Consider the following 25627-nt stretch of genomic DNA (forward strand, 5'->3'; position numbering starts at 1 on the left):
ATGATGGCATTTGTAGATGCATCGGTTCTGGAAAGAAACCACACACCAAAAAGGCCATCCGGTCTAAACAACGTGGGAAGTCAGAATGATCCACACAGAGATCAACCTTGCAAAACACAAACAGTAAGAACAATACTGGGGGAGGGGGGGAATGATACTTGCAGGTTAGATTCCTCCAGAGGATTGAGAACAAGTAAGTCAAGCCATATGTTAGCAGGGAATGCAAAGGGGGGAAAAAACTTAAGCAACTCAAAACTTCCACTAGGTTCAGCAGAACAAGAATTTCCATTAGAAACTACTAATATATCCTCCCCTAATAAATCTGTCCATCTGTACTATGTATTCTTAGACCTTTAAGTCTACCAGAAGAAAGGCACCACAAATAAAGCCCATTCTTAATAACTTTCTGATTCACTGGGGAAGTACCATATTAATATTTCCACTATGGGCTTCCTCCCTCCAACATCAGGTTTCAGTAACCCAAGCCATGCTCACGCAGTGTGAAATTTGATTCATATAACCATTTAAAAGTATTTTTTCCTCTTTGCCACCCTGAGCCTGGCTATAGTCAGGAAAGGGCAGGATAAAAATTGAATAAAATAAAAATAAAATAAATAGGTGAACCACCGTGGTGTAGTGGTAAAAGCTGTTGGAAACCCAGGATCAAACCCTCACTCTGCCACGGAAGTTTGCTGGGTGACCTTGGGCCAGTCATACACGCTCAGTCTAACTTACCTCACAAGGTTGTTGTGAGGATAAAATGGAGGAGAGGAGAACAATGTAAGCTGCTTTGGGTCCCCATTGGGGAGAGAGGCGAGATATAAAGTAAACAAGGCAAGTAAATTATGTGCTAAAACCTGTCTGGGGCCTGATGTAGTAAGGTAGCATCAAGAATACCCCTAATTTTCTTGCCACCTAACCCCCAGTGATGTTTGTATCATACCTAGTTCTGCCTCAGAAAGCAGGAGAAAGCAGTGCCGGCAATGTCAAGGGGGGAAGAGAATAGATAACAGTTGTAGTTCTGATGGAAAGCTTAAGTAACAGAATCAGCTGCTTTAAAAAAGCTGTGAAGCAACTCAAATCGGAGACCTGTCAAGATCATATTTGACACCCATTTATTAAGAATGGGTCATGAATGAAAAATCGGAGGCTGTCACAGGAAGTAGATGGCATGACCCAGTTGATTCACTTCAAGCTCAAAATCAACCTAGTCGTTGTTGTTTTTTAGTTCTCTGCGTCTCTCCTCCTTTTGAGACATCTTGGAAATATTAAGCTTTAAGCTTTGAAAACTACAGTCTGTCATTTTCAATAAAACAAAGATGGTGTTCCAAGGTTTGTATATGTTCCCTGTATTTTTATGGGCATGATTCAAAGTTCTGTTTTGAAGGTACTCCCAAAAGTACACATACTTAAATACCAGCTAGTTTCAGTTATTTTATTCTGAGTGAAAGAAGCCATTGATGGCATCCTTTACACAGTACATATGCAAGTGAGAATTTTTAGCCCTGTAACAAAGCCCCTCCCCACTTTAGTAGCCTTGTCCACATGTGGTTGCTTTAGAGCAAGGTGATGTGTAGGGTTGCCAACCTCCAGGTACTGACTAGAGAAAATATGCACCAATGATGTAAGGTAAGTAGTCGTAGAAAAAAACAGCAAGCAGCTCAAAGTATGAGTGCAAGAATTGTATTAAGTTAAGAAAAATGACAAAACATTAATCACAGTGTGTAAGTGAAAAACACCACCAAAGTGCACAAACACAATACATACAACGATAAAGACTCATACAATCTAACACAATAATTATATACAAAGGTTCTGTGTAAATCATTCTTCTTTCATGCACTTGGCATTGCTAAAGCTCATGCGCGATACAAACGACGTGGATAGTTGTTGCCTAATAGGCTAATGATAGAAGCAATGGCTTGTGAGGAAATCTTCAACGCCAGAAAGGGAATTGGAACGCCTTCCGGATTGTTTTAGCACATTTTCGCACGTAGGGGGCTTCTTCAGCCTGACAGAAGATATAATAAGCAAAGTTGCTTCTACTAAACACAATTATAAATTGTATTAATATAGCAGTATTGGGAACCAAAAGAAGTTAAAACATACATACATCTCTATAGCACAGTCTGCTTTAGTCTGCCCCGCAGGGCTTTGTGTCTTAACCTCGCCTTTCAGGACTGGTTATGGTCGTAGTTCAAAGCTCGTAGTGGCGAAAAACGTCACTGAGTAGATTTAAAGTCTCACATGTGCGCCAAATGCCAATGGCTAAAGGGATGTAAATGTAGAATAATGGTCATTCTTAAAGGAAAATTGTGGTTGATTTATATAAAATAAGATAAATCCAGTTCTGTGTTCAGTCCGTCGGGACTGAGGGAATTGAATAATTGTATGAAGGATGCTTCTTTCTGTAATAGAATGTTCTGCACATTATTGATGTTGTATTGTTGACCACAGTACACCCATAGAACAAAAAATCTAAGATCTTTAGCATTATGTTTTTTCTCCACAAAATGGCTCACCAATGGGGCATCTAAAGTGCGGGATCGAATGTGGGAGCGGTGTTCTCCGATTCTCAATTTCACTTGGCGAATCGTACTCTCTATATAAAGTTTAGAACAACTGCAAGTAATTGCATAAATGACTCGGCTAGTAGAGCAGTTGGAGAAATGTTGTAATTTGAAACAAAAATTTGACGTGGTTGATTTGAATTCTTTGACAGGTAAGCTCAATGGACATACACTGCAAGAACCACATTTAAAGTGGCCGAAAACAGAGGGAGATGGAGGGGGTGGCAGAAAATCAGTGTGGACCAAACGATCTCTCAAAGAAGTGGATCTTCTCAAACCAAAAATGGGTCCAGTTTCAGAGAAGGAAATCGATGTCTATCTGAAACAATTTGATTGGGAAAAATTATCACAAGAAAATAGGGAGCTATTAGACTCCATGATAACTGTGGAGGAACTAAATGATGTTATAGGTAAAAGTAAATTAAATAAATCTCCAGGTGCAGATGGATTTACAGCATGTTATTATAAAACTTTTAAGGAACAATTATCTCCACACTTATTAAAAGTAATGAACTCTTGCTTGCAGAATGGAGCCATTCCTCAAACCTGGAAACAGGCAAATATAGTATTAATACCAAAAGCAAACTCGGATCTGTTAGAAGTAAAGAATTATAGACCCATTTCATTATTGAATAATGATTACAAACTTTTTGTGGCCATTTTAGCATCTAGATCAAAAACGGTCTTAAACCAGGTTATACATGAAGATCAAGCTGGTTTTTTACCAGGTAGACTGATTAGCCAAAATGTTAGAACAGTGATAGATCTTTTGGAATATGCAGAAACAGTTAAAACCCCTGTAGCGATGATATTTTTAGACGCAGAAAAAGCTTTTGATAATGTGAACTGGAATTTTATGAAGAAAATATTTGAGTATATGGGCTTCGGAGTAAATTTTAAGACAGCTATTGAAAAAATATATACATATCAATCAGCTAGTTTGCTGACTAATGGTACACTATCATCACACTTTGAAATTCAAAAGGGCACTAGACAAGGTTGCCCTATTTCACCTTTGTTATTATCTTAGTCTTAGAAGTTTTATTGAAAAAGATTAGACAAACTCATGATATAATCGGATTTCAATTTGGGAGAAATCACTTTAAGACTAAAGCTTATGCAGATAATCTCGTATGCTTTTTGACTAACCCTACTTGTCAAATTGATAACTGGAATAAAATTGTGGAGGTTTATGGAAAGCTCACAGGTTTTAAGATAAACAAAAATAAAACCAAGGTATTGGTTAAAAATATGACTCTATCACAACAACAAGAATCATCCAAAAAGACAGGTTTTAATATTGAACACAAAATAAAATATTTGGGTATATGGTTAACCTCAAATAATCTTAATTTGTTTCAAAATAACTATAGTAAGCTTTGGCAACAAATTGTTTGTTGGGAAAAATTACTCTTATCATTATGGGGTAGAATTTTTGTAGATAAAATGATGGTACTACCTAAGATGCTTTTTTTTGTTTCAAAATTTACCAATTCTAAAAGGAGTACAAATATTTAAAAGTTGGAAGAAAGATATTTTAAATTTTCTATGGGGTAAAGAAAGACATAGAATAGCATATAATAATTTAATTGAATTAAAAGAGACTGGAGGGTTGGGGTTACCGGATTTAAGAATGTATTATGAAGCATCCTGTTTTGCATGGTTAAAAAACTGGATCTTTTTAGAGAATCCCAAAATATTGGAAATGGAAGGATTTAATTTACGTTTTGGACGGCATGCATATCTATGGTATGAAAAAGATAAAGTGAACAGAGAATTTTATTCTCATATTATTAGATTTGGTTTATTCCAAATTTGGAAAAAATATAAAAGGTTCATTGAAAATAAAACCCCAGGATGGGTTAATCCAGTAGAAGCTTTTATGAAGAGAGGTATACAATTAAATTTAGATATGGATATCTATAGAGAAATTATGGATTGTAAGGAAGGGGAATGGTTTTTAAAGAGTAGAGAAGAACTTAAAATTAAAGATTGGTTTATGTATTATAAACTAAAAGATATATTTAATAAAGATAAGTTGATGGAATTTAGTAAAAATAAATCTAAATTAGAAATTATATTAAGTAAGGGAAATAAAGGATAGGAAAAATATATAAATCATTAATTGAACTAAACTTGGAACAAGAAAGAATTAAACCAGTGATGGTAAAGTGGATGCAGGAATTAGGATATAATATTGATTTGGAAACTTGGGAAAATCTCTGGAAAAAAGAGTATAGATTTACAGTTACTAATGAAATTAGAGAGAATCTATATAAAATGTTTTATAGATGGTATATAACCCCTGTGATGATAAGCAAAATGAAAAATGGAGGCTCGGACCTATGTTGGAAATGTGGAACTGAAAAGGGAACCTTTATGCATGCCTGGTGGTTGTGTAAAAAAATTAAAAGTTTCTGGAGAAAGGTTTTGAAAGAAACCAATAATTTGATTAATATTAAAGTAAAAAAGGATCCGGCTTTTTGTTTATTGGGAATTCCTCAAGATAAAATGGAGAAATGTGATAGAGTCATATGCCAATATAGTTTTGCAGCAGCAAGAATCATAATAGCTAAAACCTGGAAGCAAACAAATAAACCTTCAATTATTGACTGGAGAGAGAAACTATGGATGTATATGCGGATAGCCAAGTTAACAGATTTCCTACACGGAAAAGATATGGAAGAATTTAAAACAACATGGGCAAAGGCTGTCACATATTGGGAAAAACTGGCAAAAATGAATTTCACCTTTTTAGTTAATGAGTTATAGAGATAAATGATAATATCTTTATATTATAGTTATGATTAATTTTATAAACTGTTAAGACACTTCTCTGGAAGTCTGGTGATGGGTCACTGTCTCAAGGTGGGTGGTGGGTTTTAAGGGTACTTTAAATTGTGTAATCTTTTATTATACTATGTAGTTAAAATATTTTGTATGTACTCTTTTGGGTTTTTTATTATTTTATTTTTTGTTTGTTTTGTTTTATATTATATAAAAAAATTAAAAACAATAAAACATCAATAATGTGCAGAACATTCTATTACAGAAAGAAGCATCCTTCATACAATTATTCAATTCCCTCAGTCCCAACAGACTGAACACAGAACTGGATTTATCTTGTTTTATAGAAATCAACCACAATTTTCCTTTAAGAATGACCTTTACTCTACATTTACATCCTTTTGGCCATTGGCATTTGGCGCACACGTGAAACTTTAAATCTACTCAGTGACGTTTTTCGTCACTATGAGCTTTGAACTACGACCATAACCAGTCCTGAGAGGCGAGGTTAAGACACAAAGCCCTTTGGGGCCGACTAAAGCAGACTGTGCTATAGAGATATATGTATGTTTTAACTTCTTTTGGTTCCCAATACTGTGATATTAATACAGTTTATAATTGTGTTTAGTAGAAGCAACTTTGCTTATTATAATTATATCTTCTGTCAGACTGAAGAAGCTTTTCTTGAGCACTGTAAACTCCCATAATAGACTCTTACCTTTTAAGAAAACCAGTGCTGGGGCCTCCTTTTTGACTTTACTGAAGAAATTCAAGAAGCGTTTCTATGAAGACATCCATAGACAGATGGAATCTGTGATGTGTAATTTGTCAGGAAGAGAGAAGGGAGGCAGGCTTTGAGGGGAGTGTAGCAGGCAGGAAAAGGAGAAAGTGATAGTGATCCATGGAGCCAGCCAAACTGAATATGATATAGGTCTGCCAGCTCTGGCCTGGGAAATTCCTAGAGATTTTGGGTGTGGAGCCTGGGGAGAGCTGGGTTTGGGGATGGAAGGGAACTCATTGGGGTATATTGACATCCAAAGCACCTATTTTCTCCAGGGGAACTGATCTCTGTAACCTGGAGACCAGTTGTAATTCCAGGAAATGTCACGCCACCACCTGGAGAATTACAACCCTAATGTATAGTTTTAACCAGCATTTGGATCACTGGCATTTTCATCTGCTGTTCACTTTTGAAGGCAGGCAGGCAGGCAAAACACACCGACAGTCTCCTTCAGTCTGAGTTTGCTTTAGTGGGTGATTGCAGTGGCACTTTCTGATCTCTCTCTCTCTCTCTCTCTCTCTCTGAGCTAAAACTACCTTGTCAGCCAAGGAAAGCAGGTGTTTAAGGTTTTTTGTTGTTGTTTGCAAACCAGTATTAAAGTTCTTGCTTAAGCCATCTACCCATTATATCACACAGAACAAATTTGCCAATGGGTATGAAAGGACTATTGTACTGTTCAACTGACAATGCCGCTTTTTGACAAGCAGAATAGTAACCAACAGGTTCCTGTCACCCAGAGGGCCTAGATGGCACTAGTAATAGTAACCCATCCACTTCAGTGTCAGAAAATATATACACACCACTGAAGAATAGAACATCTTGCAAAGCGATTCATAACATTCTGTTTCAGAATTAAAATATAGTATTTGTTCTATGTTCTCATTTTCTGTTTGCTTTTCACAAATACTCTGGTTATTTGCATTACTCCAGGAAATTTTAAGCAAATAGAGGATTTTAAGTAAATAGTAGAAGGTATTTTAAAAGGGGAAATACGTCAGAAGAGTCTCTCCCCGTAATGTCTTCAGACTTCAAATCAAGGACACAGGGAATAATTGCAGTGGCAATTTTGTTCAACCAATCAAGAAAAACACCATCACCAAAATTTAGAATTTTTGTTTCTTTCAAAGGCTGCATAGCAGGAGCAACTCCCCATTTGAGGAAGCAGAGGGGTGGTTGAGATCATTTTGGGGGACAAGGTTTTTGTTGACAGCCACGCAGAGTATTTTTGTTCTGATACTTCTTCATCGTCATTTAAGATATGTTCTAGAACACTCATCCATTTTTCCAAAATACAACTGTTTTCATGGAAGTGGAACCATCTGCTGGCACTACTGTGGACTTATGTCACAATCCAAATGCCACTGGATGATAAAAATGATTTTATCATTTTATAGGGCTGTTTTAATTAATTGGTTTTATAGTCATGATTTTTTAATTGTATGGTATGTCTATCATTATGTGAGCCGCCCTTAGCCCGGCTTCGGGTGGAGAGGGTGGGCTATAAATCTAATAAAATAAATAAATTAAATAAATAAACTCTTGTTGATTTTCTAAGTAGTTGGTTTTCTTTAAGACTTTTTTCCCCCAATAAAGGTCTGGAATTGTTAGTGATAGCTTTTTTTTTTTTTAATAGATTGCATCCCATGACCTTTCTGCTACAGCAGGCAAATCAGCCCTCATCTTTCCTTTCTTCACAGCACTCTATGATGACCAAAAAGATGATGCTGTGGGGTACCAACACATACAATAATAAAGAAGCGCCAATACTCATATATAAGACTGTGCTGATTTCTACCATCTCCCCCCTCAGGACTTGAGAGAGCCCTGAAAAAAGGCTCTGGCACTCAGTACTAGTGAGTACCATCACAAAAAATGTCTTGGGTACCACCATGGGCAAAAAGTCATGGGAATCAGAGTCCTGCAGTGAGAAAGGGGAATCAGACAAGATAACCTCTTTCCCCCTCCCCTTCCATCCGGAGATCATTGAGTGGCTACAACTTTAAATACCTTTGTTTCTCATGAACACAACTGGGTCAACCTCTCCTTTCACACTACTATGTTCCTGGATGAGGCCTAACCCTCTGTCTGGGCCTTCCAGGCTAGGGTTGCTTCCACACACAGTCCCCTCCCCACTTCAAAGCACTTTTTTTGGAGCTTCCAAATAATGTTGTGCTGCCATTGACCATTCGGCAGGTTTTCTTCCAAGCTCAATATGCTGTTTTCCAAACCTGCTTGACTCTAATCTCTTTGGGAATAACATGGTCCAGTCAGGTCATCTAGAAAGAACGGGCACATTTTCCTGTCCTGAAAAGATCCCATCCCACATCAGTGCCATTTTCTTGCTGTAAGTCTCTTGCTAGCACCACTTTTCCAACATTTTTCCTGCCATGCTACCAGAGGGTTTTGAGGATTTTTTAATCAGTAAATGTTATAGGAGCCCCGTGGCGCAGAGTGGTAAGCTGTAGTCCAGGCTCTGCTCACAACCTGAGTTCGATCCTGACAGAAGTTGGTTTCAGGTAGCCGGCTCAAGGTTGACTCAGCCTTCCATCCTTCCAAGATCGGTAAAATGAGTACCCAGATTGCTGGGGGTAAAGGGAGGATGACTGGGGAAGCCAATGGCAAACCATACTGCAAACAAAGTCTGCCTAGTAAACGTCGGGATGTGATGTCACCCCATGGGTCAGGAATGACCCGCTGCTTGCACAGGGGACCTTTACCTTTTTAATTGTTATAGTGATGTAATGATCTCTTGCCATTGATCTGTTTCAATTTTTAATTGAATTATTATAGTGAAATAGAGCATACATGACAAAAACAACAGCAAAAGAGGAGGTGGGTTGCCATGGTAGTTGCTGTTATTACCACATACCCCAAGAGCCAATGCCGACTAACTGTATAGCACACTGGAAGGGGAAAGTCAGAAAACTCCCCGTATGGAGAGTTTGCCACAGTGGCAATGAAAGCAGTGCAGAGAATCGTTGTCTCATGGAAATAAGCCTGGGTTTCTTCTCCTTTTCAAGTCCTGCTTCCTGGCCAGGAAGAAGTTGGGGTTAGCCTAGCCCAACCTAGTCTAGCCTGACCAGAACAACCATGCTTGCTGCCAGAGAGCTGGATGGGAGTGAATGGATAAGACTTCTTGAGCCACCTGCAAGCCTTCTAAAAATAATTCATACTATAGGACCCTAATATACTGTGAGTGAATGATGGAAGAAATGAAAGGAGGAATAAGAAATATTTGGGGAGAGCATCTGCTATTTCTTGCTACCCCAGCGCTGCCAACCTCCAGGTACTTGCAGAAACAAACAGCACACAGCTCAATATTGCAATAAATAGAAACTATTTAGTAATGTATAAGACAATAAACAAAGGCAAAAACTTGTGGTTTAGGTCTGAATACCATGTATAAACTGTAAGAATTCACGACTGAAGAAGCTATCGCGAAACGATCACGAGATCCGGAAGTATCGTTTTGGTTTCTGTATTACTTTGGAGCTACGGTGGAATTACCGTTTGCGGCTTAATTGTTTTCTGTACTCTTGAAACAGCGGTGGAGTAACCGTATGTGGAACACTTTCTTTTTCATTTAGCATTTTGGAATGATAGTGGAATTCCGCTGGTTCTAGACGGAAACACTGCTACTTGAAACTTACTTGAACTGGACTATCTTGGTTTTGGAATTTATGTTTGAACGTGACAACAGAATCTGAATCCTGCCTTCATATTTGTGTTATGTAATCAAGGCTGATGGAATAAGTTTTTGCCTTTGTTTATTGTCTTATACATTACTAAATAGTTTCTATTTATTGCAATATTGAGCTGTGTGCTGTTTGTTTCTGCAACTAACGTTATCCAGCATAGGTAACCTCCAGGTACTAGCTGGGGATCTCCTGCTATTGCAACTGATCTCCAGCCGATAGAGATCAGTTCACCTGGAGAAAATGACTGCTTTGGAAGGTGGACTCTATGCCATTGAAGCCCCTCCCCAAACCCTGCCCTCTTCAGGCTCCGCCCCAAAAACCTCCCGCCGGTGTCAAAGAGGGACCTGGCAACCCTCTGCTACCCCCTCAAGTCATCCATGAAACACTGGGTTGCCAGGCTGAGTCCACAAGACAAACCCACATTGTACTGTCCAGACAATTCAAGGGCCTTTCCCCCCTCTTGGGTAAAGTAAAACCTATAGAACCCCTAAAACTCAGTGCCAAGGGAAAGGTTCACCTAATTTCCTTGTTTTCCCAGAGGTATTTCTTTCACACAGCTGCTATCATGAAGCACTCAGAACTGAATATGTTAGAGGGACCATCACACGTTTAGCAAACCTGCTCTTTGTGGCATTATGAGATATGCTGCTGTTAGCATAGGCTGACATTAATCCTGAAATGAAGTCAACCATAGATTTTACTGTGAATAAAATTTAGCTTAAACTGCCTGTGTGTGAGTTACATAGTGCCATTGTGAAAGACACTAGTAATATTCAGAAGCTGGCAGCAGAGACTTAACTTTGTTCAAGGTCAAAGACAGGTAAGAAAATCACATCCTCAGCCGGAGAAGAATGTTTCCTTTCTCAGGAAAAAGGAAAAGTCAAAACAGTCTACCACATTCTTCACCCCATTAGTTAGCTTGAGGGAGGAGTCAGCTAATAGAGGCCTCAAGTGTGTATCTGAGTATTAAAAGGCCAAAGCAATAAGAAAGGAGAATCATTTGAACAATCAAATGTAGTAAAATATTACTAAAAGTCTCTACACATTGCTTCTCTGAAGAGCTGTTTGTGTTTCTAGCTTTGAACAGATCTATAACAAGGAGTAACTATAACTCCTCGTTTAACTGTTTCTGCACAAAATTAAGTTTCTTGCTTTGAACAATCATGCAACAAACAGAATAGAAAAGTATCTGGCATGTTAATGTTTTATCAGAATAAAATGTTTTTTTTTTAATTGCCATATTTCTTACAGCTATTGTCAGTGTGGATTTTACCTAAATAGAAGGAATATGGGCTGTATTTCACATGACTCATAAAACTGAATTCAAAATACAGGAATATGGCAGCACACTTCCAATATTTTCCAGAAGTATTCTTTGGCAATTGGCTGTATCTGTCACAAAAACCTGTTGGATAAATTATTTGAGAAGTCTTAAAAGCATCACAACTGTTTATTTGGCTGATACTCAAAGGGTCCACAATGATATGGCCTAGCCCAGTGGTGGCGAACCTATGGCATGTGTGCCGGAGTGGGCACTCAGAGCCCTCTCTGTGGGCACGTGCGCCGTCGCCCCAGCACCAAGTTCGCCTGAATTCATTACTAGAAAGCCAGAGGGATGTGGGGCTGGGCTGCTCCCCTCCCCCTCTCCACACGCGCCTGAGGGCATTTCTCACATCACCCGCCCCTCTGCCCAGCAGCCCAATGGGAACGCTTCCTCCCTCCCCTGTCTGGGGTAAGGCCTGTCAAGGAAATGCCCCCCCCCAATTCCTTGTTGCTGAAAAATCTTTGGTCCAGTCCTTCGGCCTGGCTGGGGAAATCAAACTGCAAGACATTCCAGGATGCGGCTCAATTAACATTGGTAAAAAATGCAATTTTGGTAAAAAATGCAATTGCTGTCATAGTAACAAATGGTCCTGCAATTAACTCTTATCCTGCCTCAGGGAACCCCAGGTGATCTGCTCTGTAAGCATTTGTCACTTTGGTGTTTTCTGTTGCAAGCCGGATGTCATCAGTGTTTGGTCAGTTGGCATCTCCGGAATCTCAGTGAGGTTTGAACTCCCCCCACCCCCAGATCCCATGGTGGGGTTGGAGAGGAGCTAGGTTGGAGGAGAGCATAGCTCACAGCGTGGCATAGCTGGAGGGGAGCAGAGCGCTCGGGCCACAGCGCGGGCTTTGGGCACCAGCCCTGCACGTGCCGCTGGCCCTGCTTTGTTGCCCGCTGGAGGCTTATCTGTAAGAACGTCACACAAAACTAATTTTTATATGATCTTAAAGGTAAACCACAGAATTGCTTCTCCAATCCTATTGGAAAAGAAGTGCATGCAAAATTTCACATAGCTGTGAGTGTTCATGAAATGATGCAGCCATCCAACTAGGATACTGCTGGCTTAATTTTAAAAAAATGCAATCTTGCACAGTATTACTATTATTGACAGTATTTATATTTAACTTTTCTAACTGCTCCCTGTCCCTAAGGGGCTCACAATGTAAAAAGAAGCAAAAGAATACCAGCAGACAGCCACCAGAAAAGACACTGCTGGGGTGCGGAGGACCAGTTACTCTTCCTCTGCTCAATAAAAGAGAAACACCCACTTACCCAACATGTAATTAACCTGTGGAACACCTTGCCACAGGATGTGGTGATGGCATCTAGCCTAGATGCCTTTAAGAGGCGATTGGATTAATTTCTGGAGGAAAAGTCCATCACAGGTTACTAGCCCTGATGGGTATGTGCTACCTCCTTATTATAGATGTGGGCCACTGCGAGATACAGGAGCTGGACTAGATTGTTCAAAAGCATGCCAAATGCAAACTTTTACCTTTCCATAAAAAGTTGTTTTTATCATTGAAAGCTCTGTTATTGCATTTTTCTTTTAAGACAAAAGATGTTAATGTATGAGTTGTTTTTTCTAAACTAAAACCTCAGTATTCAGGTTAAATTGCCGTGTTGGCACTTGGTGATAAATAAGTGGGTTTTGGGTTGCAGTTTGGGCACTCAGTCTCTAAAAGGTTTGCCATCACTGGCCTAGCCCCTTCTTCTTCATTCAGGAGATGACCAGGAAGAGGAAGCCGGGAGGAAAAGGAATACAGCCAAGTTATCAAAATAAGAGTGTTAGATGATAGTCAGAAGATCATTGGTAAAATGCCCATTGATTATTCCCATCTAACATGACTTTTAGACCAGAGCATCACTAAAGATGTCAGGAAAATTCCCATTTATTCTGCAAACCATTTGGAGCTATTCAGAAGGGACTTTTATACCAACTCCTACATGTGAAATGCAGTTTTCTTACTTGTTAGTAACAGAATTTATATGGATGTAACTGTAAAAAAATAATAATTAAAAATAACACAGTTACAGACAATTAGGGGCAAAATACTGCTTAAAAACAACCAGTATTTGACAAAAGAACATAGGTATATAGGTTTTATGTTATGTGAACAAGACATTTATTGCATAATACTGAAGAAGCCTCTTGAACAAATCAGATCCTGGAACATGCTGCTATGTCCCCAATAATTTTGTTTTAAAAATTAACCTCGAAAATATAGAAGAAAGAGGATTATTTATAATGGGTATTTCTAATTGCCTTTCTTGGGGCCATGAACAAAAAGGAAGTCTTCACATTATTTTTTTAGTTATTTTATTATATTTCTACCCAGACTTTTCCCAGCATAAGCCAGACTCATAGAGTTGCCAGGTCCCTCATTGCCACCAGTGGGAGGTTTTGGGGCAGAGCCTGAGGAGGGTGAGGTTTGGGGAGGGGAGGGACTTAAATGCCAAAGAGTTCAATTGCCAAAGTGGCCATTTTCTCCGGGTGAACTGATCTCTATCGGCTGGAGATCAGTTGTAATAGCAGGAGATCTTCAGCTAGTACCTGGAGGTTGGCAACCCTGTGGACTCAGGACAGCCAACAAATATTATGGCTATTTCTTTCTCATACCCATATATCACATCACTGATTGGTCTATGAAAAGAAAGAGTGGCTGGGATTCAAAGAACTATTCCAGGTGAACCTAAGGCCTTAACCAGACTCCTAGACTGTTATTTCTCTGAATAGCAGACCTGATTGTGTTAGAAACTATCTTTAGTTTCAAAAGTAGTTTGCTGTACGGCATGAGTGGCTATTTCTCAAAACTCGTTGAACATGTGGAATCGGTTGCATAGATTTTTAATCCTGACCAATGCTTTCCATTGATTGAGCCATTCGTTTACATTGCATAACTGAACATTGGTTTCATCTGTACTCCTTAAAATGAGTTTCATGTACACAGAAATGGTTCAAATATGTTTAAGCACACCATGACTCCTAAATGTAATGGTTTGCTGCTCTAATGCAGCTACTACAGAATTACAAAAGTTACAATCAAAATAGACCTATGCAGACTTGGGAAAGGAAAATGGATGAAGTGCTTACCAAAAAAAACCCCTCTCTAGAAGAATTGTATTTCAAAGTCTCTCATAACAGAAGCATGTAAAGTGTTATTAATGGAGCCTGATAATATTTGCCCAGCCTGAGTATTTCTTTCTCAAAGACACTTGGGGGGAAAACTGAAGAACTCTTGAACAGCCCATCTCCACAAAGGAGCCATTACTTTATTGAAGCTCATACAGGCACAAGAGCATGAGATCATTCCATATCAGGAAGCACCTCTCTTAATTGTTTTTTTTTTTAATAATTTGCATCTTTTTAAAGTTCTGCAACAAGAGAGGCAAGGTGAAGAAAACCACACTTATGTAGTTGCTGTCCCAAGTAAGGTATAAAGACCACACACTGTTACAGCCTATTTCAAACTAGTTTTACTCCATATCTTCCCATCGCAGCTCTCAAATATGAACCTACAGTTTCATCACAAGGGATCAGACCAGATTTACAAGACCAGAACTTTGCATGAAAGCATCTCCTTTGATCTTCCATGGTTGCCTTTTGTGTAATCTCATTATATAAGAAGAAAACCTGCATATAAAATGCGTGAGGTCCAAATAATCAGCTGATGAATATTAATAAAGTTCTACTGATGATGCAACTTAGAAAAAAAACCATACATTTCTCAGTGGTAGATGAAAATAATTTTACATAGGACTACACTCTTATTTATGTCCTCACTCAAAAACAAAAAACCCAAATGTGGTGTTGCCAACCATGCCAACAACTGCTAGACTGGGTTATTTTATTTAGGTATTGTTCAGGTGTTCCTATAGCTATTGTTTGTCCAAACTTGGTTTGTTGTGAATTCTGTATCCAACTGTGTTTAACATTGTTTAAGTGAGATGAACAGATGTGAGCCAATCGCTCACTTTGATTAATTTACAGTGAATTACTCAATTGCCAACTGATCAGGTTTGCAGTGATTTCCCCCCAAAAAACTGTGCATATGCAAAGCATTGCTGATCTACACAGATTTGTAGCCATTAACTGAGGCCTACTTAGATGAAAACTGAAAGAGTTTTTTTTCTTTCAAAAACAGCATTTGTTTATTAGAGTTTTAACTATCTATGGTGGCATCTATATAATGAGGCACTATTTCCCCTACTTTTTGCCTGGTGGGTCACCAGAAGGCTTTTTGGGGGGGGATTTTTAAAATCATAATTGCTATTGCAATCCAACACTGTAACATTGTATTGCATCAACTGTTGAAATCCTAGCTTATATTATTAAAAATTAAATCTCTAACCCTTCTGTTTTAGAGTTATAAGAGGAAAAGTGCTGCCTGCACCTTTCTCCTTATAGCTTTGTAATGGAAGAGGCCAGAGGCTTAACTTTTAAGAAAATGAAAGCTGAGACTTCAGTAGTCATGGCAATACACTGTTAGACCATTAGATAGCAATAGCAATACCAATTTTTTCAAAAACCCAAAAAGCCTTCCAGTGGCCTGGTAAGCAAAATGGGAGCAATAGCTGCAGGAAAGAAGAAGAGTTTTTTTTTATTATACCCCGCTTTTCTCTACCGAAAGGAGTCTCAGAGTGGCTTACAATGACCTTCCCTTCCCCTCCCCACAACAGATACCTTGTGAGGTAGGTGGCGCTGAGAGAGTTCTGAGAGAACTGTGAGTGGCCCAAGATCACCCAGATCCTAGTGTGACACGCCAACTACTATACCATGCTGGCTTTCAGCTTGGGCCTAGATTGGATTGTAGATGTACAATTAAGCCACATGTGAATGTGAACATTCTCCAAATACTAGTCATCCCAACCATGATGAACTATATGAGTTTCTGATTATATGAATATATGATTATATGGGGCATTCCCATAATTTGGATCCTATTTTATAGGATCCAAAGTAAATGTTACTGTGTTTTATAATTTTCTATGTTTTATAATTTTCCTTGGAGCAATAAACACGCTCCCATCAAATAATTAATAAGATATACAATTTTTAAAATAATGACATTTATAATATAAAGTACATCTGGACCAAAATGCAACCTGTAGATGTATTTGCATAATGGAGGTGTTCTGGAAAAGAAGAGCTGTTGAAAGAGGTGCCACTATTCTGTGTGTTTGTATTAAATGATGCAACTTTTGTCAATTAAATCAGAATGCAAAAATAATCACGCTTATCGGTTCTTGTAGGTTATCCGGGCTGTGTAACCGTGGTCTTGGAATCACGCTTATCATTCCCCACCCTCAAAAAAACCCACTGTAAAATTATCTACATTGTCTCTGGGATGAGCAATGAGAAAAGTTGGTCTTGAAGGGGGAAAATACTAATTGTCAAAGAGCCCAGCCAACAGACCTGAAAGGATCTGGCTAACTGCTGTTTCCAGTTGTGCTGTTGCATACAACAACTGTCTTGATTTCTGCTAGGATTGTTTTGAAGCTAAAGAGCACACCTGCTGAGCTCAGCATTATAAACAAAAAATAACTAATCAGGTATTAATTGGCTTAACAAGAATTCAGACTGTGCTGGTCTATATCAGGGTAAAGAAGCTGTGGGGCAATTCCGAAGTGTTGCTTTTACAAATGGTGTTATTATCTCTACCAAGAGCCAGCGTAGTGTAGTGGTTTGGAGCGGTGGACTCTAATTTGGAGAACTGGCTTTGATTCCCCACTCCTCCACATGAGCAGCAGACTCTAATCTGGTGAACCGGGTTGGTTTCCCCAGTCCTCCATATGAAGCCAGCTAGGTGACCTTGGGCTAGTCACAGTTCTCTTTGAAATCTCTCAGCCTCACTTACCTTACAAGGTGTCTGTTGTGGGGAGAGGAAGGGAAGGAGATTGTAAACCGGTTTGATTCTCCTTGAAAAGCAGAAAAAATCAGCATATAAAATCCAATTCTTCTTCTGCTTCTGCTTCTGCTTCTTCTCATTTCATGATGACAACAAGAGTAAAGGAGAGAAAGCTAATTAAAGTCTGAATTTGAATTGAGATATGTATCTCTTCTCTCCCTTTCATTCTCATAGCATCTTACAAAGTGGGCTGTAGTCCACAAATGCTTGAATAAAACCTTCTAAGCCTTTCAGAGGCCACTAGACTTGTTTATTTTATTTTTCTGCAGCAGACCAACACAATCTGGAATTACTATCATTCGTTCAGTACTTTACCATCTCCTGCCTGAGATTCTTTAACTTAGATTTGTTGTTGTTTTTTTAATCCAAAGAAATCGACATTGTGACTTCATTAAGTATTTGCACATTCAATGAGGCAAGACCAAATTGATTTAAATCCGCACCTCATTTCCCCCCCTAAAGAAATGAAAGCTTGTTTTGTTCCAACATATCAAAGATTTTAAACACCGTTTTGGAAACACCTAAAAAAAAAATGTTTTTTAAAAAAATAAAAGTAGCATAGCTGGAAAGCAGCTAAGCAAAAATTGGCAATGGCAATATTTCTAATGCCAACAAGGAAGGAGACAATACTAGTTATGAGCAATGTTGTGGCTTTTTAAATGTTTGTATGGGTATTTATGTGCATATTCTAGTACCGGTATTTGGTTAATAAGTACATGGTGTTCTCCTGTTGGCCCTTGATATGTTGGCTAAGACAAGAACTGGAGTGTTGGTTTGAAGGGGATTCTGCTTTCTCTTGCCATGTACTCAGATTTCTCTTTTTTTCTCTTTTTTATGGATTTTCAGGAGTCTACAGAATTACTGCTACATTTTTTTAAAAAATGTAAAGGAAGCACAGAAAGAGAGAAAATCAACCTAAAAAGATTGGTCAAGGGAAAGGGAGAGAAAAGAAAAAAATATTTTAAATGATGGCTGAGATCATTCAGTTTTTTGTGTGCAAGTAGAATATTCCCAGGTGGGGAAATTCCTAATTTTTGCCCAAAAAACAACCCTCCATCTGTATCCTTCTGATGCCTCATGCCATGCTATTTGGGAGTCTGCCAATCTATCAGAGCTATAGATGATTGCAGAGGGAAGGAAGAGGCTGGAAAGCCAATGAACAGAAGGCAGATCACAGTTCCTGGGGTCCCCCATCCACCCCCATCCACCCTGAGATTTCCAATTGATTTTTGCATGTCAAAGACCATCCTGTGAGTTAATGCCAGGCCTTGCAGGATCTGGTGCCATTCCTCAGGGCCTGTGAGACAGAGATGTTCTGCCAGGCCTATGGTTAAGGCTGCAGTGGTTTCCATCATGACTATCCTCCCTTTCCCTTCCCTATTTCTGGGTTTGTCTTGACTTGGGGATCCTAACTGTTCTCCTCCGGGCTGGCTGCCAACCTGCATGTTAAGAAATTGGGCGCCAGTTTTTGGATTTTAGCTTTTATGAATCGTGGTTTTAATTTTAGAATTATATTTTGTATTTTAAAGTAAAATAGACTATGTGAACAATGTAATGTAATATAGACTATGTGAATGATGTTTGATGTAAGCCACTCTGAGCCCGGCCTTAGCTGGGACAGAGCAGGGTAGAAATTCAATAAATAAATAAATAAATACACCAAGGTGGGTTAAATGATATTTCAGTTTAACATAATCTGGGGAGGAAATTTGCAAGCAAATTTGAATTTGCTGGGGGGAAATACTGAACTCTCCTATGATATTCACAATTATGAATGGGGACGGATAGAACATTGTTGTTATTATTATCACTTAAAACTTTATCAAAAATAGTTTTGTTTATCAACTGTATCCCTCAAAATCAAATTCAATACAAAAAAAGGATGAGAATACCTAACACACGCATGACCATTTGTAATATCTGAAGAATCCATCATTAGTCCAAGATATATATTTCACAGATAGCATATAAGACACAGAGAAGCAGCATGCTTTGACCACTCAGCCTACTTTCTGTACATTTTCGCTTCCATGTGAGGGCTTAATATTAAGGACTGTACCTCCTCCTCACCGCAGGAACTTTCCTGCCTTCCAAATTTTAGACAGTCAAGTGTGTCCTATTTTACAGGCTTTTTTTTTTTGCAAATGCATGGAGGTGACAACAGCAGCACACAACTGAGGGGGTTACTGCACTTGTATTCCCAGCGATGTATTAAGAGTTTGAAAACGTTATAAAAAATACTGTTCGCACTTTCTGTGTATTCCCACCAACGTATTAAGAGTTTGAAAACGTTATAAAAAATACTGTTCGCACTTTGTTTGGCCCCTTTAGCTGTAAAGACGTCTTCCAACCATTTATAAGCCATGGTATCCAAAAACCCTTTTAAAGCGACGTTTTTTATAACATTTTCAAACTCTTAATACATCGCTGGGAATACAAAGTGCGGTAACCCCCTGAGTTTTTCTTCCTTTCACTGGCATCTTTTAAGCAAAGGTAGGGCCTACATTTAAACAACAACGAATCATGTACATGAGTGAGAGTAACTATACCTCCCCCTCCACACATATATTTCTGCACTTGGCTAATTTTAACACTCCCCCAGCCTCCAGTCTAGTTGATTTCTGGTCCAAAGAAAAATGCTGAACTTAGTCAACCCAGCACAGTGAGGTAACTTTTAGGAGAGGATTCAGTTCTCTTTGCCCATTTTTTAAAAGCCCTCTCCACTTTCTCTACACTTGAAAATGCAGAATAGTGCCTAAATGCATAAGGATTTCGCTACTTAGGCCTGAACATTAAAGGACTGTCTCTTTTCCATGTCTCTGCAACTCAGCCATAATCAAAACCATACCCTTTTAAAATAAAATATCGCCTTTTGTTAAGGGAGATACTTTCTCTGTCCTCTCCCTGTTCCCAGCCTGCCTGTCATCCATAGGATACAAGCAAAATGTTTGCTTCTCCCCGCTATGGAAATATCCTGCCTATGGGCGAAAATGCATGGTCGCTTTAGCCTCCTTTATTCCCTGTTTCAGCCAGGATTCATCCAGGATCGAACGCACATTCGGCGAAACGCATGCGTTGGATCCTGGCTGAATCCTGGCTGAAAAAGGGAAAAAAGAAGGCTAAAGTGACCATGCGTTTTCACCCCGGGACAGATATAGTTACTTCCCTACACCACCAATATGCATTACTGAGAGAACAATCAAAATCTTTGCCCCTGTGCCAGCCAAGAGCTGTGGTAGCAGAACAGACAGTGGAATAGCAATAAAAAAGAACCACAGAGAATCAAGGAAGTCATCTGCAAGCCGCTGAACTAATGGAATGACTGGCTGAGAATGGAAACATTGTGCAAAGGAATGGCAGGAAAATCTTCTGCAGCAGGAACATCTGCCAACTCTGTTTGTTGGAGGTAGTTCTATTACTGAGTCAGACTTTGTCCTTGGTTCCCTAACCTCATGCTACCATGAAAAACAGAAGCTGATGTGCCAGAGTAACTCCAGATATTACCAACAGGCATCATTTTTAGTGATCAGATTCCAGATTCAGTATTTAAAATATACTCAAGAATAACAGTAGTTTGATTTGGATGTAGGGTTGTAATGTTTCATAGGAAGACTTTGCTTTCATTCTGCAAATAGATTTTAATTTCCTGACCCAAACTCTTCTATCCAATTCCTTAAACTGACCACAACTTTATATAAATTCTGTGTAACACAAGTAATTTTTAAAATCTTTTTTCCCCTCTATAGCAACATAATGTATACTTTTACATGGTTCCGGCCTAACTGCTGATTGCTCATTTGGGTCTATATACGCTTGAAATGTAGCCTAATAAATAGCTACCACTCCTTTGCCATTTGATATGCCTTAGGGAAAAGCCAAGTACACTTCTCTGAAGTTACTCATTACTACCATTTTAAAAGTGAAGAAGCAGAAGAAACCCTCTCAGAGTTCTCCATACCTGCCTTTAAGACAAAGTGCAACTTGGTTAATCACTCCAATAGTAATTATTAATTGCACGACATTGGGAAAAAATGAGGTTTGATTCAGCCATCACATCCTGGCTTTGCACTATTCTCATACCCTTTACTAATCCATCACAAAGAATCAGACAATGAAGACACTAGGAGTCCTTAAGAAGTCTTTTGAAAGAGATTAAACAGACTCCACATTGGATTAGATGCCTGACACTTTTAGTTTCCGTTACATTTTGTATAACCCCCCTAGGCACAGAAATCTGTTCCAAACAATGTATTCTAATGCAGATTTCCTTGACTCGCTCTAGGATTTCAGAGTATGTAAGCCCCTCGCTGCAGGAAATTCTATTATTAAGCTATCTTCACATCTCAGGGGCAGTGTGATATGCCAAACAGCCATCTAGAGGATACGAGGTTATAACAGGGGTGAAGTGGGCAGAGCTTTAGCTTAATGAAAAGGCCAACTTTCATCTCAGGATCCCAGTAAGAGGGCCCCTTGTGAAGTGTTTGAACATTCCAAAGCATTCCCCAATTACACATAAGCACACTTGTATAAGAAAAAGGAGAAACAGAAGAATTTCACACTGGAGCACAAACTCTGATTAAATGGGAAAAGAACGCTTCAAGATAAAGTTTAGCTAAGACAAAGAATATAACACAGAGTTATATAAACCTTTAAATTATTCTACTATCTCTCAGAAGTCCCCCCCCTGCCAAATGCAGAGAAAGGAGAATTAGCAATATTTCCTACAAAAATAAGTTGTTTCCAGTCCTCTTTGCATCTCACGGGGTGGGGGGGGGGGGACACTAATAGGAAAACATTCAAAACCATGAAGCCCTATTCAAAATGCTACCCAGGAAAGGTTGTAATCACGAGAAACACTGTATCTCCTGCTTACTAAAAAGGAGAATGAAGGATTTTGTGCTTTCACCTCAACAACCACAAGAGTCATTTTGAGGGAAGTCTGTCGCTGGAGCTGTTTAACCTTATTTCCACTTATTTTTACTGGCAATGAAGATGCAAGAGGCTTAAGAAGGGAAGGGAAGCGGAAAGGGGAAGATTTTTCCTAGGCTTATACCAGGGGTGGGGAACGTCAGGCCCGGGGGCCGTATAAGGCCCTCGAAATCATTTGGTCTGGCCCTTTGTGGGTCCTGGCAGATCTCTAGCTCAGAAGGGTCTAAGACTGGCAATCCACCCCCTCCCACAGACAGGAATAGTCTCTATTCAAGGCAGATGTGAGTTTGTTTTGCTGAGAAAAGGAACCTTCTTTCCCCCTTGAAGAAGAGTCGTTAGCTATGGAGCTGCTAGGACCGCCCAAGAAACTGTGTCAACCCTTTCCCACCCGGGTCGTGGAGAAACGTATTCCCTCTGTACTACAAGAGGGCTGGGGGCTGAAGTGGCAACAATGGAGGGGTTAAAGGGGGCAGGGCCAGAATGTGCGGCCCGCGAATGATGTTATAAATATCCAAATGGTCCTAGGCAGAAAAAAGGTTCCCCACCCCTGGCTTATACTGTTAGCATTCCTGTGAAGGCCATTTACAGAAATGGAAAGGATGCACTTATCATGGACTTCCACTGTGTTAGTATCCAGCCATGTTTTTTTTTAATATACAAAAAAGAAAACTTTGATGTACCTAGCACTGAGGAACATACACCTGGCTTCATCCATATGCAACTGAAAGCAATGGTGTCAATCCAAGTTGCTTCTGCCACAGAAAGAAGTGATCAAGCAGTTGTCCAACGTTTCTCCAAACCACAGCCTTGGTCAATTTTTGGAAGATTTGCAAAGGCTAGGCTAAGCTGCAAAGTAAAGATTAATTGACATGATCACACGACCAAGTACAGTTTTATCAATTCCAACTGATTTCAAGTTCATCAAAATGAACCAAAATTGATCATGCAATGTAGCCCTAATTTGCAAAAACACAGCCTAACCTTCTTCTGAAACCACTCACGCAAATTGCAGCATTCACTACAAGGAGACCTAGGGGGTTACCGCACTTTGTATTCCCAGCAATGTATTAAGAGTTTGAAAATGTTATAAAAAACATCGCTTTAAAAGGGTTTTTGGATACCACGGCTTATAAATGGTTGGAAGACAGCTAAAGGGGCCAAACAAAGTGCGAACAGTATTTTTTATAACGTTTTCAAACTCTTAATACATCAGTGGGAATACACAGAAAGTGCGAACAGTATTTTTTATAACATTTTCATACTCTTAATACATCGCTGGGAATACAAGTGCGGTAACCCCCCTAGTCGATCACCACCTAGCAGATCTTCCTGTCAGCTCCTTATATGCTCCTTTCCTCACTGACAGCTATCCATATTGGTCTAATAATGTATTACTCAGCAAAGTAGCTAGACTTTTCCAAGCTCAAGATGGGGGGCTTGGCTCAGCTGAGGCACAGATCTATTCCCTACTCTGGCTATGTTTGCACCACACAGGGTCCTTCCAAAAAATCAAATAGATTTTTTCCTACATGACTGTGCCATACTCTCATTCCTGGGATCCATAAACATTCTTCTGGTAACACTTAAAACATTGTATTTTAGAGAAACAGCAGAGCTAAGGGAATATATTCATCTGACCAGTGGTTTTGTATTCCTAAAGTCCTATTTTATTCCTATTTCCACTTTGCCTACCTAAAATAAAGGTCCTTGCAAATCAACCTGATTTATACAAAACAGCGCATCACAACAAACGTCTTTCAAAAAGTGGAACTGTACAAATTTGTTTTCTTTTCAAAATCTTCATTTTAATTTTTTTATTTGTTTTCATGACCTTTCATTGGGAAAAACTCCCTTTTCCTCCTCTTGCTTCAACTATACCCTAGATACTTATTGCTGAACTGCGGACAGCTGCTGCTGCAACTGTGCCAGTCGAGTGGAAGTGGTTAGCTAGACAAGTAACATGCTGCCCAGCCACACAACCAACAGGAATGTGAGGAGAGAATCTCCTCCCTCTTCCAGTGCCCCTTGGATTGTCTACAGAAATGTAGCTTTCATGTACATTGAGAACTACATTTCTTAGGATTCACCAAGGAGTGATGCCTCAGAAACAGCAATATGTAAGGTCTTCAAAAGATTCCCTTTCCACACACACACCTTACTCACCCAACAATCTGCCTGCCTGGCCACCAGTTACTAGCGCTACCCCAGAAGCAACTGCCACCTGTAAGAGCAAAGAGTGGGAGGAAGGAAAGCAAAGGAGAGGAAGCAAAATGCCCCCCCCCCAATCTATTTAACTTCTGCAAACCAAACCTGCAGGGTCTAGGACAACGAATGGCATTCATTCATACATTGTTTTACCATTCATTTTTGTAAACCAAATGTATTAAATGAATGTGTGGTTTTTGTTGCGGTGGTTGTCGTTGGCATTGTTTCATGTTTTAATTCATTTTGCAATGAATTCGACTCCCTAGAAAAGAGCAGAGATACAATATCCAGCAATTCCTTACTCATGCACTATAAAAACATCAGTGTTAAGTAGGGTTGCCAGCTCCGGGTTGGGAAATATCTGGAGATTTTGGAAGTGGAGTCTGAGGGTTTGGGGTCCAATTGCCATAGAGTCCAATTGCCAAAGCAGCCTAATTCTATCACCTGGAGATCAATTGTAATAGCGGGAGATCTCCAGACTAGAGGTTGGTGACCCTAGTGTTATGGCATGTCCTCCTTTCTGGTATGAGCCAGTAAAAACAAGGTGAGGGGAAATTGCTAACATCACCGTCAAAGATCATTTATTTAGAAAGGATCCTAACTGGCAGACTAGACATTATTGGGGGAGGCAGACCTTCAAGTACCCTGGTCCTTAGCCATTTAAAGCTAAGAGCAAATATTTTAATTTCTGTCTTGAAACAAATGATAGCCAGTTCAGATCTTTCAGCACAGGGGTGATTTCATCCCTGCATCAGTCCCTAACAATAGCATTGGTGCTGTATTTTGGACCAACTGAAGTTTCTGGACAGTTTTCAAAGATGGCCCCATTTGAAGTGCATTACATTAATCCAACCTGAATGTGAGCAGATCATTAATCACCATGGCCAGAGGACATTTTTCAAGGAACAGCCATAGCTGGCAATCAGCCAAGCTGATAAAAGGTTACATGCCACCTGAAGAGACCTGAGATTTTACTGTTACCTTGGCAGAGATCACTACGTACACAAAAAAGGAGGAAATGTTTTTAGATTCGAGCAGTATGGTTTTCCTGCTCTTTATTACCTGGATTGGGCAGAGAATAAAATATGTGTCAAAGATACTTCATTTTTGCAACTTGTACAAGCAAGCTAGTCATACTTATTTTGCATAATTTGTTCTGCCTCTATTCAATCACAAAGAGGAGCCCGGCTTCCCTTCCTTTAGCCCACACACTTTGAAACAGACCATGTAAGCATCTGATTTATTTTTAAGCCCTACAGAGGTCCTGCAGTTGGGGCCTGAGGGAGATATCAGTCAGCGAGTAACTCTTTGCTTGACTGGTGAACACTGGCCAAAGGAAAGAATGTAGGAGGACTGGCCAACTTGGCAAGAAACTTCCAGAGCAGGCAAGGGCAGGTCATACAACAAGTCCTGGCCAGGCAAAG

The sequence above is a fragment of the Euleptes europaea genome, chromosome 5, assembly GCF_029931775.1.
Source record: "Euleptes europaea isolate rEulEur1 chromosome 5, rEulEur1.hap1, whole genome shotgun sequence".
NCBI lineage: Eukaryota > Metazoa > Chordata > Lepidosauria > Squamata > Sphaerodactylidae > Euleptes > Euleptes europaea.